This window comes from Sus scrofa, chromosome 10, assembly GCF_054392235.1.
Source record: "Sus scrofa isolate SSC_HxYL_T2T_F1_AM1 chromosome 10, Sscrofa_HxYL_maternal_Yorkshire_Landrace_v2.0, whole genome shotgun sequence".
In the NCBI taxonomy this organism is placed as follows: Eukaryota; Metazoa; Chordata; class Mammalia; order Artiodactyla; family Suidae; genus Sus; species Sus scrofa.
The window spans coordinates 34,506,529-34,512,060 of NC_139392.1; the positions used below are offsets into that span (position 1 = coordinate 34,506,529).

The 5,532-nt window shown below is 42.4% G+C and overlaps 1 protein-coding gene across 1 annotated transcript in view; it reads left to right on the plus strand.

Annotated features, from left to right (window-relative positions):
* The window catches only part of LOC110258382 (uncharacterized), a 160,587-nt gene extending 158,815 nt beyond the window's left edge, over positions 1-1,772 (plus strand). The window contains exon 22 of the mRNA XM_084980906.1: positions 1,182-1,772. The gene's annotated coding sequence lies outside the window, so the exon portion shown is untranslated. The remainder of the gene's footprint in view (positions 1-1,181) is intronic.
* The last annotated feature ends 3,760 nt before the right edge of the window (positions 1,773-5,532 follow it).

Here is a 5,532-nt window from a genome sequence, read left to right on the forward strand (position 1 = left end):
TGTAATAATATTGTAGGTGTTATGGGTAATTAAATACAAGATTTAAAGACTTCAGGGATTCCAAGGAGTATAGAGACATGTCATTCATGAATTGTCAGTATTAGGAGAAGTCAAGAACACAAAGGCATGAATGAGTTGCTGTGTGTTAAAGAAGTGATCTGAATATATATGCTTGGAGTCTCAAGGAAGGATTGCTCCCTAGGGTTAGAATAAATGGGAAATTACCAAAGGTTAGAAATTTCCAGTGCTTTTGAGAGATAAAATTTGCTTTGCTTTATTGTCATTCAGACTTAAGATTGTAGCACTTTTTGATAATGGAAGATGACCAAATTATTTCTGATTTTCAAAATGTTATCCATTTTAAAACTTGGGCACCAATCATTCTTAAAAGTGTGGAATATTATAATGTGCTGAAACTTTTTTAAATAGATCAGACCTACACAAACACTGAACAGAAAGTGGGCTAACGACAATGAAGTACAGAGCTGCAGCACCTGTGGGAAAGGCTTTTCAGTCACAGTGAGATGGGATTTTATTCCACAGTTGACTGTTTTAACCATCAGAATTGTCCTGCATTTGATAGACTTTAAAAGTTTTGCCATTTATTAACTTTAACTTATAACTACGTAGAACAATTAAATTTATGCAGTCTAGTTTCTGATTAGCATATATTTTAACTTTAAATTCATTTGTTGCCTTCCTGCTGATTCACTTTCTAGAATAATCATTTTCTGAACCACAGCATCATTATTAAACTCATACATTTTATCATCATTGAGTTATTTTAAAGGAAGAAAAAGCAGACATTAAAAAAATCATTTTAAATAATACCATCATGTGATGTTTCAAATTTATATTCTGATTGTAGAAATGATGCCTGAAATATTTGGCAAGTAGAAATAGTTTTTCACCTGATAGGACTGTTTTATTAACACTTTAAAAATGCCTCGCATGTTTTTTTGAAAATTCTAAGATCAATCTCATATTGAAATTTTTAGTGTAGTATATAACTAGTAAGCATTCAAATTAATCAAAGGATTAAATCAGCATTGAGATTTGTTATTAAATAAACCTTGAAATAGTATACTTTCAAAGTGCAGTTGGCCTATTCTTGTAGTCTCATAATTTTAGTATAGTTCTTATGCTTGAAAATGTTTATTTTTTTTTTTTGTCATTTACAGCATCACTGCAGACAATGTGGAAATATCTTCTGTGCTGAGTGTTCAGCCAAAAATGCCTTAACTCCTTCTTCTAAGAAGCCTGTTTGTATCTTTGATGCATGTTTCAGTGACTTCCAAGGATAATGGGTTGTCACAACTTCAGAGTAATAATACACTAACATTCAATTTTTAATAAATGCACTTCATAGAGGTCTTGGACTACTACTATTTGATTTGGACAGTGGTTGCAGTACTAAACCAAATTAGAATTCATATCTTTTGGAATGTTATCAAGTAAAACTCTTCTATTTTTGTGAGACGTGGGCTCATCTTTCATTACATTTTTCTGTTTGACCCTGGAACAGCTTACACGCCAAGTTTAGAATTAGCCAATGAAATATAAATAAACTTTGGATGGAAAATAGGAATGTATTTTTTAATTATAATTTCATTGTTCACAAATGACACAACTACATTTCCATAGCTTACTTCCCCCAAATTTACAGAAAGGTACGTGAGTACTGTTACCATATAATATGTGCCGCACAATGACACATATTTTCTTTGTGAAGTTTGGCATAGAACTATAAAGCTTTCTTTTTTCTTATATAATCTGTATGCTGCCTTATTTGAGTGACTGCTCTCTAATTGCATTTTCCTCAGTCCTAGTTCTTCCTCTTCTTCTTTTTTTTCTCTTCTTTTTTCTTCCCTTTCCTTCCTTTCTTTTTGGTTTAGAGAAGCTCTTTCAAAATTTCCTTTAACCTGGGTTTTGTGTTGCTGTATTCTTTAAGTTTTCATTTGTTGGGAAAAATTTTTATTTCCCCTTCTATTTTAAATGATATTCTTGCTGGATAGAGTATTCTAGGTTGCATATTTTTTCCTTTGAGCACTTTAAATATCTCTTGCCATTCCCTCCTGGCCTGTAGTGTTTCTGTAGAGATATCAGCTGACATTCTTATGGGGGTTCCCTTGTGGGTAACATTCTGCTTTTCTCTTGCTGCCTTTAGGATCCTCTCTTTATCATTAACTTTTGCCATTTTTATTATGCTGTGTGTTGGTGTGGGTCTGTTTGGGTTCAGTTTGTTTGGGGCCCTCTGTGCTTCTTGTATCTTGAACCCAGTATCCTTTAGATTTGGGAAGTTTCCATCGATAATTTCTTCAAATATATTTCCCATCCCCTTATCTTTTTCTACTCCTTCTGGAATTCCTATTATGCGTAGATTGGCCCACTTTATATTATCCCATAGGTCTCTTATATTGCTTTCCAGTTTTTTGATTCAGTTTTCTGTCTGTTGACCGGATTGAGTGATTTCCATTATTCTATCTTCCATATCACTGATTTGTTCTTCTGCATTATTCATTCTGGTTTTTACTGCCATTAGTTCAGTTTGCATCTCTGCAAATGAATGTTCTAGTTTTTCTTGGCTCCTCCTTATATTTTCTAGTTCCTTTCTGAGGGTATCTGCGTTACTGTTCATATCTTCTCTTAATTCCTTCAGTATTTTCTCTATTTCTCTTTTGAACTCCAGGTCTGTCAGTCTGCAGAGATCTGTTTCATTGTTGACTGTGTTAGGTGAGTTCTCCTGTTGGTTTGACTGGGGGTGGTTTCTCAGCTTCTTCATCTTGCTTGTTGTTTTCTTTTTCCTGGTGGAGTTGTACCCTCAGTGGCCGGGCAGTGTTTGCCTTGTCACTACCGTGGAATATTTTCTGAGGGCTGGTGATGGTATGCAGCTGATCCTCTAGAGCTTGGCACCCCCTGGGGGCTTGGGCGGGGAGCAAGGCCGCTGGAAATCCAAAAGGCTCCTTCCCAGGGCAATGCCACTCGGAAAAACCATCTGAGAATTAGTCAGATTTATTCACGGCCTGGCTAGGCTTGTTCTAGCTTTTCTGGGCTGCAGGCCTTTTCTCGGGGGCTGGTGGTGATTGGTGCTGCTCTGTGGAAGTGTAGCCCCTCCAAAGGGCAAGCAGGCCTGTGCAGGGACAGCCCCTGTGGTGGTAGGCTTCAGGCAATTGTTGAGGCCAGCCCTCCTGGATGGCAGGTTGCCCCAGGTCCAGCGAGAGCATATGGGGTGGTGGGGGTGGGGAGGATGCACTGGGAAGCGCAGCTTTCTGCTAGCTAGTGGGCCTGTAAGCTTACTGTGGTGTGGGGGGTATTCTGTGGGGACCCACCCCTTCTTCTCTCCCCTCCCCAGCACGGGTGCAGACCAGGCTCTTCTCCCAGGTTCCCTCTGACGTGGCTTTCCACTTCCCCGCCCCTAGAATATTGCTCCCTTCCCCTGCGACAGTTTTGTTTTCTAGTCTCCCAGGCAGTCTCTGCCCTGTCAAAAAGTTTCTAGACTTCCAAGCAGTTTCCGCTCTGCCCTGCCCCCCCAGCCCTGGGACTAACCTCTGGAGCCGAGGTCTTGGTGCCCAGCCCCTACCCAGGCGTCCTCCGGCCCTTTCCCGGGGACTAACCTCTGGAGCCGACGACTCGGTGCCCAGCCCCCACCTAGGCATCTCAATTTTTGGTGACTGTGCCCGTAGCTCAGATGGTCCGTTCGGTTCTTGATCGGCTTTTCCGTACTCTGACTTACTGCTATACTCTTCTTTTCATCTGGAGACTCCTCTGGTTGGTTTGATCTTTCCCCCGTGTAGGTGACTTTCCAGCGTGCGGGATCCTTTTCTCCTCCTCAGTTCCCTTTCGGGAGCGCCCATCCTGCTCGGATTCACCTTCTCTCACTCTCCTCTTTTCTCCCGATCTGCCCAGTAATGTCACGAACTTCTTGCCGTTACTGGAGTTTAGGTTCCTCTGCCAGCGATTGGTTGCTGTTCTGTGCAAGTCATTTATTCTGTAGATGTGCTTTTTTTGTTGTGTTTGTGGGAGAGGGTGAGCGTGTCCCCCTACTCCTCTGCCATCTTGTCCTCTCTCCCCCATAATTTCTACTAATCTGTCCTCCACCTCGTTTATTCATTCTTCTGCCTCCTGTATCCTGCTGTTAGCTGCTCCTAGTGAATTTTTTATTTCAGTTGTTGTATTTTGCATCTCTTCTTGTTTGAGTTTTATATCTTGTATCTCTTTGCTCAGTGTTTCCTGTTAACTACCCATCTTTGCCTCCAGTTTATTTCCAATGTCTTGCATCATCTTCAGCATCAACAGTCTAAAGTTTTTTCCTGGAGGCTGAGACTCTCCTCATCACTTAGCTGATGTTCTGGGGGTTTTCCTTTCTCCCTCATCAGAGTTATAGTTCTCTGTCTTTTCATTTTTATAGGTTTTTGGTGCAGTGACCTTTTGACAGGGAATAGAATTGTAGCCTCTGTTCCTTCTGGTGTCTGCCCCCCTTGTGGCTGAGGTTGGTATGGAGCCCTGCTGTAGGCTTCCTGATGGGAAGGGCTGATGCCTGCCCACTGGTTTGTGGGGCTGATTCTCGTCCCTCTAGTGGGTGGGGCTTTGTCTCTGGATGGGATTAGAGGTGTCTGTGTGCCTGAGGGTTCTTTAGGCAGCCTGTTTACTGAGGGATGGGGCTGTGATCCTTCCTGGATTGTTGTTTGCCCTGGGGCTTCTCAGCACTGACTGGTGGGGCCAGATTTTCCCAAAATGGCCACCTCCAGAGAAAGGCATGCTGCTGAATATTCCTGAGAGCTTTGTTCCCAATGTCCCTCCCTCACAACAAGCCACATTCACCCCTGTTTTCCCAGGATGTTCTCCAAGAACTGCATTCAGTTTAGACCAGTTTCCTATGGAGACTTTGCTTTGCCCTGGGACTCGGCGCACGTGAAAGTCTGTGTGCACCTTTTAAGAGTGGGGTCTCCTTTTCCCCCAGTCCCGTGGAGTTCCTGCACACATGCCCCACTGGCCTTCAATGCCAGATGCTCTGGGGCTCTTTCTCCCAGTGCCAGATCCCTGCATGTGAAGGTTTGATGTGCGGCTCAGAACTCTCACTCCTGTAGGTCTCTGTGAACCAGTTAGTTTCCAGTCTGGGGGGCTTCCCACCTGGGAGGTATGGGGTTGTTTGTATCACAAAATCATCCCTCCTACCTCTTGATGTGGCCTGCTCTTTCTCTTCCGGAGTAGGATATCTTTTTGAAGGTTTCTGGTCCATTTGGGTGAAGATTGCTCAGCCTTTAGTCGTGACTTTTGTTGTTTTTAGGAGAGAAGTTGAGCTCCAGTCCTCTTCCGCCATCTTAATCCCATCTCCTACATCCAACTTTCAAAAAGCTGAAATGTGCCCATGACATCACTACCATGGACACTTACTGCACCACAGACAATGCATGTCTGTATTACTAATTTGCCTCCAAAAACTCCAGACTGGATTCTTGGCTGCATTGTTGAAAGAAAGAAAATAGCCGTTAACAGTGATTTCCCAAACAGAATGGTTTTACTCTTTGGGAA